Source organism: Patagioenas fasciata, chromosome 1 (genome assembly GCF_037038585.1).
Source record: "Patagioenas fasciata isolate bPatFas1 chromosome 1, bPatFas1.hap1, whole genome shotgun sequence".
Lineage (NCBI taxonomy): Eukaryota > Metazoa > Chordata > Aves > Columbiformes > Columbidae > Patagioenas > Patagioenas fasciata.
The window spans coordinates 39,538,238-39,550,401 of record NC_092520.1 but is presented as its reverse complement, the minus strand read 5'-3'; positions in this window follow the sequence as shown (position 1 = coordinate 39,550,401).

The window sequence follows — 12,164 nt, the reverse complement described above, 5'->3', positions numbered from 1 at the left end:
CTATCTAGTAGAAGGCACAACTACTGATTCATAAGGCCCGTAAGTGGAGTCCAGTATTGGCCACTTCTCATTTCCACTGTTCTCTAACTTACCCTGAAGACACTTTTCTTTGACCAGAAACCAGCATTTTCCTGTTTGCTGACTCTAAAATTAGCTCTGCATGGCACTAAAACGGGATTTTAAAATGCTAATTGAAGGTCACCTTAACATATACAATTCAAATGTAGTGTATGAACAAGAAGATCAATTTTGAAATTTTGTTTTGTTTATCATCTGAAATCCCAGACTAGAGGATGAAAAGGAATACAATGTTACCATTTTGTAGAACTCTGAATTACTGAATGAATATATCTGCACAGTGCTTCAGTGATCCTTTTAAGCATCTGAAAAGCATTGAAGTGTGTACTAAGAAACTGTATGTTTGCTGCTATTCTTGATAACACATATCCATTTCACTTAATGTTGTCCATTTCACTTGAGGTGAATGTAGTTGTTTCACAGGTAAAAACCACACTAATGGTTGCCAGTATGCAATCTGTTAATGTAGCAAAGATTTTGTATTTTATATACCTTCAATAAAGTACATTGATAGACAAGAAGGTATTAATAATTTCATAAACTAAGTTAGTGCTACAGAGCATTCTCAGGCTGTGGGACTAACTGTTAATCTAAGTGATTCGTGGGAACAATCCCAGGTACAGTTTGGCTTGGACGATTTGGTACTTTGCACTGCCACACAGGTGAGTCCCTGTTGGGTGCCTGTGGGTGCACTTGTTTGGAGAGCAGCAGAGTTCAAGAGTATGGCCACAAACCTTTCTGTGGCAGCTGGCTTTGATATCAGAAAATAGTCCTGGATATGTTTAATTTATTAGCCCTGACAGGATGATTAAGTACCAAAGAGCAGTTGCATTTTATTCCTTGAAATGAGCTTTGTAGTTAGTTGAATTTTGTGGAAAAGAACCTTTTATACTTACTGGCATGTAATAAGGCACACAGCAATTTCATCTAAATTTAGATCTGTACCAGCTGCCATCTAAGTTACCCTAAGATCTCATTATGGCCAAAGGAAAGGGATAAATACACCCAGAAGGCACTCATCTTGTTTATGGTAGATGTCTGTCTCATAACAAACTGAATTTTATTCTGGAGATTTTTTTTTTTTCTTGTCATTGATTACAAAGTGATCCTTGCTCAGATTCTGAAGGCTAACTTTTAGATCTCTAAACACAAGTTCAAAGTTAATTCCAACTGAATCAGCTGTTAGCTTTTTGAAAGTAAATTACTAGGAAGTGATTTCTCAGATGCATCACAACAACATTTAATTTCTGTTATGTTTCCTGTAGTAAAAAGTGAAAGTTTGAACTAGGTTGACTAAACAAAAGTTTTTTTTTTAATAAAGTGCTCACTACAGCAGCATATTTACATCAAGGTTTGTACTATACCTTTTGTTCTGCTTCAGTTAGCATAACTTTGAATCAGGGATTTTGAGTAACTTAATGGGTAAATGTATGAAATATTTATCATCATTATGATCATAAGAAACAATATCCATATTTTTAGTTTTAGTTATTGATAGAATGATGAAAGCAGATATATGTCTGTGGTAAAACTGCAAAACATTCCATATATCAAATGCTGTTTTTGCAATTTTGTCCTTATATGAAAAGTAGGACCTAGAAAAACACTATAACTATGATTTTTATTATTCCTCTGTAATTAGTAGGTTCAGCTATTTTTATTGTCAAAACCCCCCTCTTCCTCACTGTGAAAATCTCAAACCAACATCATCACCTTCTCATATTTTGATTGAAAAAGTCATCTCCATGCTAACCTAATGGTCAAGTGAAAAGGCATATTGCTGGCATTTATTGTGATTTTTTTTAGTGCAAATAAACAGTAGTGGAAAAATAAAAGAAGTTGGACAAGACAAACCATATATTTTCATTTAAACGGCTATCCACAGACAGTGGCCGAAGTTAGCCTAAGCTATATTGACTTTTTCAGTATTTAATTAAGGAGAATATTTTCTTATTTTAGAGCTAAACCACCATTATCAGATATGTAAATGACAGAAATATTTCTTACAATTTCTATTGTAATCTATGTTTTCATACGGTCACACATTTTTGTTTTCTTACTTGAATACTCATGGTCTAAATGAAATTTTTTTGTAAATATGTGCTTAATTTTATTTTGTTATTCTTAATTATTTTGAGAATAATTACATTAGCCCATTTTTGAGTTACTGAGTAGTGGAAAATATTTAATTGTTCGCCATTTTAGAGGCTTTAAAAGTTGTAAACTTTTAAAGTTGTAAAAACTAAAAAACTAATAAAGTTGTAGAAAAAATGCTATAAATGTTGTCAAAACCCCTAGAAGTTGTAAACTAATGTCAGACTAATACCAACAATGTAAATAAATGAATTTCATTAGTAGGTCACTCACTCTATTTTGGGAGGAAATAATTTTGCAGTTTAAGAAGTCCTCAAAATAAGTCTGAAATTAAAAGTCTTAATGGTGACATTTTTAATCACAGCACAATAGATTGACACCCTTTTCTTCTGTGTTGAAAGATGTGTATCCCTGATTTGTTAATTAGTGAGAGACAGATGCAATAATGTAACTTGGAAAACTAAAATCTGAAAACAAAATTTGTCCAAATCTTCAAATTCTGTTTTCTTTAGGATTTAGAATTTTACTTTTATTCTTGGTCAAGATCAACTGTCTTGATCAAGATCAACTGTTCACCATGCTGGCAGAAATATTTCTGAGGGTCATCTGAGTTTCAAACAAGATGCCCAGCTTTTTTATAAAGAATTCAGGAAAGCTCAGAAGAAAAAGCACTTTACACTACACCCAGGGAATTTATAGTCTGTGTTCAAAGTTATAGCACTATTCTTTACCTCTCTTTTCTGCATAGGATTGACTCTAGGTTAGTCCAAAATATTGGACCTCTTTCTACTAATTCTGCTTGCTTGCCTGCCTTGCCAAGACATGAATCTTGACAGGAATAATTAAGCCCTAACAAAGAATTGAATCAGAAACTTTATGCCCTACATACATTTGATACAGATGACAGAATCATTGTCTGTGGTAGTGACTTTATGCTTGCAGAACTGACTCACCTGGAAATCTGTAATATTGCTAGAAATATTATCAGTCCCTATCTCTATGTGCTGCTATACTAAAAAAAAAAAAAACAACAACATTTTATTATCCCCAGGCTTTGTGAATAATAACAATTATAACAATAATAGTAATAATAAAGCCAAATTGCTGAAACTTTCATGGAGGATGCTCTGGAGACATTAAATTCAGGCTCCAAACTGATGAGAACTCTCTATTACTTTTCATAATTAGATAGACACATGGACATAGGTCTACAGACAAATTCTGGGGCTTTATATTACATATACAAATTAATATAAAAGTTTGCTAAGGATTTAAAAGAAACAGAAAACCTTAAAGTGCTTACTAAACCACTTCTTTGTAATAGGATTAATGAGTGCTGGACTTCATTAATTTCATGCATTTGTTCTTAATTAAGTGCTGTCCTTGTGTGACTTGGAATGTAAAGGTAATATGGGGTCAGAATCACAATATCTGCTTAAGCTAGAACATTAATTTTTATTTTGTGTTTGTTAGATTTTAGATCCATGTATATTTTACCTATCTTTTGTTGTTGTTGTTGTTTGAGAGAAATCAGCATTTCATACTGTCATTGAAATTAATAATTATAATTAAACATAGTCTGTATGAGCTACTGGACAGACACTGTCAAGAATCATCTAGGCAGGCAAAGGTCAATAATATTTAAAATCTACCAACATAAACTCCAAGAATTATACTTCAGGGTTCAAACTGACAAATTCTGTTACCATCTGAGAACTCAGGTCTGAGTCACCTGGTAATATTTAAACTAAATTCAGCTGGCTTTGGATTTTCATCAGTATAAGTGAGAATGAATTATGGTTTGTTGTAAATTTCTTCTGTCAGGAATATGATAGCACTCCAGAGCAATCTGAAGGTTGCTATGCTCTTGCTGATGGTAGTGTGAGCAGAGGCAATGTTGATTACTGACAACGTGAAGTTAAAAAAGGCTGAAATCAATGTCATTCCTAAAAAAGAGCTGTCGACAGAGCTCCCTCCCCATGTTAAGTGCGGAAGTCATGTGGCTATACAGACACAGCATTCTGACTGCTAATGATGAAAGAAGACTGTAAAAAGCAGAATCTTTGAAGTTGTTACAGTTTCCATAAATGAAAAGTAACATGGTGTAATATGCGATCTTACAGAAGCAGAATTATTTTTGTTCTTATAATCACATCTGCTATTGTTGGCACGATATTGTATGGAAATTATCTCATAGCTCTTCACTGCAACTGCAGGAGTTTGACTTTACATTATTGTAAGTGTGAACAAGCAAGTATTTAAAAAGATAAATCTCCACTCTTTTCTTTAAGTGGGGTAAGAAGAAAAATCTTAAGGAACTAGAGGCCTATCAGTCTGCCAGATACCTCTGTAAGCTATGTCTAGTTACAAGAAGGACAGGAAGGTGATTAGAAACAGCTGATAAAGAAGTACCAAGGCCAAATCATGCCTGGCTCATTTGATAGCCTTCTAGGAAGAGAAAATAAGCTCTGTTGACTATTCAGTATCATTAAATACCTAGAAGGTGGGACAGAAAGCCTGAACTAGTCCACAGACAATCAGTCACAGGGAGCAGCTGATGGGGAGAGCTGGTACCCAGAGAGACCTCAACAGGCTGGAAGAATGTCATTACATTCAATGAAGGCAAATGCACAGTCTTGCATTTGGGCAGAATAACTCCACTGCAACTGGGCAGACTAGGCACCAGCTGATTAGAAAGCAGGCTACTGGAAAAGGCATAGGGATGTGCAGGACAAGAAGCTAAACACGAGTCATCAATAGGCCCTTGCAGCAAAGAATGAAAGGCAATTACCTGCCAGACTGTAGTAGCAAGACTGCAGCCAGCTGCCACCAGTTAGCACCTGGAGTACCGACCCCTGCACTCTTGGGTCTGAAGTACAAGGAAGACTTTGACATGATGGAAATTAGTCAAATGGAGAAATATCAAGGATAGTTGGGGAGTTGGAGCAAAAGATGTGTCACTGAGGGGAAAAGCAACACTGCTGAGTTCAATTTATCAAGCAGGGAGAGCAAAAGATATGCTGTCAGGGAAAAGGTTCTCCCATAACTCATGCACACACATCAATGGAAACTGCCATAGGCATCGATGCAGGGACATGGCACTATGCAGTTCAGAAATCAGCTTAAACAGTTTTCCCCCAGTCTCTACTGCTGCTTGTATTTACAGCTGTGTACTATAATGGTATGTGAAATCAGACTGTCTGCTCCTCTAAGGATATATGGTCAAGGGCCTTTGCAATTAAAATATATACATATATATATATACAAAAAAAAAAAAAAAAAAAAAAGAAGAGACAAAATGAGGAGGAAACCATAAACAAGAACATACAGGAATATCAACTTACCAGCTTGAGGGACAAATGATAAATGAGGCAGTGGTAGAGGGAGCAGGGAAGAACAAAGTGTGGAAATGGACAGAAAAGGTATAAAAGAGGCCAGTCAAGTATAAAAAAGGGCCAGTCAGTCAGTCAGTACACGTGTCTGTCTGTGCTTCTGTGCCTGATCGCCTTGGGTTTGGGCAGGGTTATCAAGCAAGTTGAGGGTCCTTGTTGGTATTTGGGAGGACCCACAAGTGTGAGGTTCCTTTGGGATGAGTATGTGAGCACTGTGTGTGTGCAGCAAACACCCAGCTGGGACAACCAGTAGGTCAGGCACCTGTGGGGTGGGTAAAAGGGACTGGGGTCTAGGAGGGGGTGGTGGGCAGGCAGAGGGACCATGCTGGTTCTTGAAGGATCTGTGAATGTGCATGTGCTTGTGAACCTGTAGAGTGTGATGTGTGTACTGCACTAGTGACCTGCCTCTGCCAGCCCAAGAGGAAGAGGGGATGTGGCTGTCTGTGCCTGTGTCTGGTGTGAGTCCTGAATGTGGGGGCTGCCAGAGGCTGCACCTTGTCTGTGGCCACCTGTGTGACCAGCCATGTCAGTGTCCTTTGTGTGCCTCTGTGTCTCTGGTATATGTACTCACCTTCACTGCTGGTTGAACTTGCAAGTGGAAAGTGGCAGCCACATCCCTCAGCCTGGGCAGAGATCCCATGTCCCCAGGGCACTGTGATAGGCTCCAGCAGCTGAGCAGAAGGGTTTTGGGCAGGGGTGGCTGGAGGAAGTGGCCATTCCTAATTTTCCTTAAGCATTGTCTGCAGTAGTCGCTAATCAGATCAGCCCGTGCTGATATCACAGTGAACCTTTCTCACCATTTCAGGTATTGTTCTCCTGTCATTTGTTGATCCACAGGCTGTAATAAGGCTCATCATATCCTGCTCTTGTTTCCATTGTCCTGTTTGCCACAGAACACGTTACACCACATGAAGATGAGAAAACTGGGTTTAGACTTAGTAGGAGCTAACTAAAGAGAGATCTCACTGCTGTCTTCAAGCACCTAACAGCACATTGTACAAAAGATGGAGCCAGACTCTTCTTAGAAGTACATAGGGACAGAATGCGAGGAAAGGGGCACAGATTTCAACAAGGGTAAATCAGATTAACTACGGAGGCTTTTTTTTTTTTCCCCAACATTGCAACACTGGAACAGGTTGCCCAAAAATGCCATGATTGTCCATCCTTGGAGATATTAAAGCTTCAACTAAAATATAAACTGCAAATATAGGAAATATAAGAGAATAAAATATTTTTCTTAAAAGTCATGGAGTGTTAAAGGGAGAAGTGCTACTGTAAAATGTATCCATGAAGGGTGTACAGTAGCAAATACATACAAATATCTATTTACAAATACAGAAAACAGATACATAAAAAGGGTTTTTTTCAGTCTACTTCAATGTTTTAGGAAAGGAACTTAAGTATTCTTCAGTTGCACAATCAGAAGATACAGTAATTGAAATATTAAAAAAGTACTCAGTGATGTATTTAAAGGCTACTGCTAAGTCTTAGGTTCTGCTAGCACTCAGAACATAATTACAGTCAACAAAGATCTATTGAGCTTTTATAAGAAACCAGACAACGTGAAAAATGGGAGAAAATACTGAAAATATTTCGTCTGTCTGCTTATACTCTTACTACTTTCTAGTGACTAAGCAAATAAACTTAACATGGTGGAATCATTAGGGCAATCACAGGACTACAGGTTTCTGAGTTTTTTTTTAAACTCCTTTAAAATCTAAGCATTCCCATTGCCTTTTATGTTGACAGGAATGCATAGAGTCCAAATGTAAAGGAGATTCTTTTTCTTTTCCCACATAATGTTACTAAGTCCTTGTTTTATCTTAAATCAGTTACTGTGCAGTGTAACAATGGGATGCAATTATTTGTATTTTAAAAAGCTGCACAAAATAATAAATATATTCCTTTATCTCTCTAATACCTTCCTCTACAAAGCATGAACATAAAGCAATTTGTTAGAATAGGGGAATCTTGTGTAATGTTAACTCCTCAGAGAGTTTCACTGTTGGATGCCTGGCATGCACAGTTGTTCTTTAATCCTTTCTTTTTCCTCTCGCTGACAGTAAATTTTATATTTTTTGGAACATAAGGGTATCTCATTCTTTAGCTGGCAACAGATACCTGTATAAAATACACAAGAAATCAAAAGCCAACTCTTTCAGATGTATAATAGACACTGTATCAATAAAAACAATTGAGAAAATGAATCCTTTAATAATATGACATGTAATCACATGAAATACCTGTAAATAATAAAAGCATCAAACACACATAGAAATTATTGTAAGAATGACCAGTACTATAATCACAAATGCAAGACTAGAGGGCTTTAAAAGGGTTTATGTAGCATATTTTCATGCCTCAGAACAAGCCCAGCTACATCTGTGCCATTTTTGCAAAAGTTTTTTAGCTTGTTCTTGAGGACCTCCTGCAATGGAGATAACAGAGTTGAACTGCCCTGTAAGGAGACATTAGCTGGGTGGGACAGCAAGGCAGGTGGGACAATGACCCTCTCCAACAAAAGTATATGTTCACAGAACCCAAACAAGACAAGCAGTGACAGTAACCAGGTTTAGTCAAGAGACTGTCATGCAAGTCTGTAATGAAAATGTAGACTGGAGCTGAAACCAGGAAAGATAGGCAAGTTTGAGATCAGTAAGGTACAGGAGCAGGCACAGCAGGCACAGCGTACCTACTGTGCAGCTTGGGCAAGGAACAGTCCAGGTAGGCTCCATTAATGTTCATATCACAGTGAGGCTTTTCCTGATGTCTATCCTGAGGTTTCCTTGCTGCAATTCAGACCTATTTATTTCTTGCTTTACTGTAGATATATCAAGTAAATTACTGCCTTCTTTTAAAAATACTTTTTAATATATTTGAATATAAGCATATCCTCTTAGTATAAACTGTCTTAAATTTGAGTTCACATTAACCTGATTTCTAATCATTCTGTTTTCTTCCATATGGATTTTACTGAAGTAGCTACCATCTTTCCAGATGTACAGTGATGAAATCTAGTTGATCTGATGTCTAATGAGTGCAGAGAAGGGCAGAAAAAGTATTTTACCCATCTTACAGGCTACACCTTTTTCAGAAAGAAAAAATATATTTTTCTCACAACAGTATGATATTGACTTGTGCTTACCTTCATACTGGCTTTCAGATCCACTTCAGCAGAAGTAGTGTCTAGACATGTCGAACTACTACTTCGCAAGAAATATCAAATAAAACATGAAGGAAAAACAACAAGTAAAAGACAAAAAACCCTAACACAACAAGAAACCAAAGCAAGATCTTTTGGATCTAAATGAGATGTCACTTTTTTTTTTTTTTTTTTTTTTTACTTAAATATCTTCAAGACAACCATTTTAGCCTGTTTCATTGTAGAGAAACCTACTTTTGCTTTCTTGGGGCTGCTTATATATAATCCACTTTTCATGACCCATTTTAGCTCTGAAATGTTTTAAATAAAACTTAGGACAATTAAGCTTCCAAAAAACAACCCAAATGATTCTTCTTTGGTTTTAAACTCTTGATGATAAACACTAAGAACAAAATACCCTAACCCAACTCATAATGCCAAATACAGCAGTGGCAACTCTACTTTGCTCTTCTAAGATTTATAAAAATACCACCTTCCAGCTTCAGATCACAAGTCTTGTTGCTTTAGCTGTGTCAGTTTGTAGCTTATAGATTAGGTATAAAGATACAGTGTGTGTCAGACTCCATACTTATAGAACGGGGAGAATAGCATGAATAACCAGAGAAAGGGGAAAGGCAGACCCTTTTAAATTTCAGGCACACATAGTTGATAAAAGATCAATCTGTTATTCAGACTGTGTCCGTTGATTTGCTTCAAGCCTCAGTTTGACTTTTGTGCTTCTTATGTAAATAGTTTTTGAGATTCTTCTGCTTAGAAAACTCTCTCTTCTGGAGGGCAGTCCTGAGGGATAAATTGCACAAACCCTCAGTAGACTATCACCTTGTACATGACCTTCCTCACCTCAACAGATCAAGCACAGTAAGAATCTAAGTTCCATCTATGGTTGTACTGAATGTTTAGGGAGAGTAAAAAACAGAGTGAGTCAAGTAACTAGTAAATATTATTTTTGCCATTAATAATAAAGGACCAAAGACTTTGCACTTACAAGGCAGTGCTGGCTGAAAGGGCTTGTCAAGGTTTGCCTTGGCCTGACCTGGTTTTATCCATTCCTTAGTGGTCAAGTGACTATCGCACCTACTGTGCTGTAGCTGAAGCTCTGTGAATACCACACACAGTAAAGGAATGAGAAACTAGTGATAAATTCACTGCATAATAAAAGCTAGTGGAGGCTACACTGCAGCTTTCAGAGTTATAGTGAACATCAAACTCCCCTGAACACCAAACTCCTTCAGAGGACTTGGGATGTTGACAACTCACTGTGACACACCACCCTGCTTCAGTGAGCTATGATCAGTCTTTGAGTCTAGAGGAACATGAAAAGAGTGAGAAAAAACATTAAAAAGGGGGTGTATATAAAAGTAACTTTTCTAACATAACATTTTTAGAGAATTATTAATGAGCTTTTCCTATATTAATTTTGACTTAAAAAAGCTAGTATTACCACAATGGGACTGAGAAATAAATATGGCATTCTGATTAGATTGTTAAGAATTACAGACTGACAGCAAATTCCAACATATATTCCAGTGTTTAACCACTTTTTTTTTTTTTTTAATTACAGCTAAAGCATAAGTACAACTAAAGAATATGTAGAAAGCATATTCTTTACTAAAGTTTCTGTTAGTCAGAGCTGCAGTCTGTACCTTATATCATGCTTGGAATCCTTTAAAAACACTAAAAAAATCACTGCTTTCTTCTGCTACTTAAGCCAACTGAAGTTAGAATATTAATACTAATTAGTACATCCACAATTTCTTATGTGAATTCTTTGAGCTTGTAATGGGAGCCCCCTTTTTTAATTCATTTTGAATCTTGGCCATTTTTAAGCAGTATAGAATCTTGCAGTTTTCTTCCTTCTCATACAAAATACCAAGAGTTTTGATGATACATTTCTCAAAATCTTTTAATGTCTGCTTTACTGAGGTATACATATGAGGTGTTAATGATGCAATAGTGCATACATTGCTGAAGAGACACATTTACAGTGTTAAGAGTTCATGATCTCTTCATTTGAATACACCTTTTCCATTTTGAAACATATATTTTTCTATATAGCAGATTTTCTCTGGTAATTAACCCTTGATATGTTTTTTTTCCTGATCTACTCTAATGGGTTTAATTTTTTTGTTTCAAGTTCTTTTTTTTAATTCATGTAAACCCCCATAATATTCTGAATATTTATTTTAAAGTATATTTTCTGAAAAATAATTATTTAAAAAAATCCTTGAAAAGCCATCATGCCACATACAAATATTTTACTATTTTTGACACTTTTGTCTCATTTTCCTTTAAAATAACTGTACCATTTTTCTGTAGCTTTCTCTATAGACCTTATGCATCACTGCTGAGGGTCTCACATATGCTCTTTTTCTCCTCTGAGAATTTTACTTTAAATAAACCACTGTATTTCTGATTTCTGTGGTCATTATCAGATTTTTTTTTTTTTTTTTTTTGATACCCTATCTCAGTCTTATGCACAGTCAGAAAATTAAGAACTCTCTTCTTGTGGTACTCTTGATTAATTCTTTGCAAGAAGCAGTTATTGATGACATCTAATTTATTGTTTTTATCTTGCATGAACATTTACTCACATTACATGGAGTAATTGAAATCTCCTTTACAGCTTCTCATCTCTATTAGGCGCAGATGGATAATGTCATCTCAAATGCCCTAAGGCAGTGGAAGCTTTCACATAGAGCTGGGAAGTGTGACACAGGGCTTAAGAGTGATTTCTGAGCTCCTACACCAGCAACTGAATATCAGACAGAGCACCCTAAGGAAATGGTGCTAGACATCTTTATGCTAACAACTGAACTGTGCCCTCCATTTCTTTATGTATAACACTGTTCTCCTTCTGAGGCTAGGCAAGTCTGTTAGAAAGCATACTTCGAGTTCCTGCATGAGAACAGTGAACCAGACATGCCTTGTACACTCCCAAAGTGAATATCCACTCACAAAAGACCACTCAAAATCTGCTTTCCAGGGGAAGGCATCACATAGGAGATTCAGTCATTAAACTTTTTTAAGAACTTAATGCTTGAAGCAAATCCAAAAATATCTTAGAATTCACAGTTCTATTAAAATCTATATGAAGTCGATGGCAGTGTTGACCCACATTTGCAGCAATTAAGAAAATAATACAATTAACATCAATTTCAATTAATTTTACCCTAGTTTCCTACATATAATACAAGTCCAATTATTTTAGAATTCTTTGAAGTAGGAAAAAGCACATTATCCAAGAGGGAAAAATAGACAATACAGCTGCCGCTTGCAGAAACAGTCAATTTGCATGGTTATATAGCGAAGCTTATGGCAAAAGCTAACATATTAAAACCACTTTCATTAGATTTATAAATTCACTTTTATCTTTAAAAGTCTGCTTTCTTCCATTGGGATACTTGGGGAAAAAATGCAGCTACAGTAGATCAAAATTA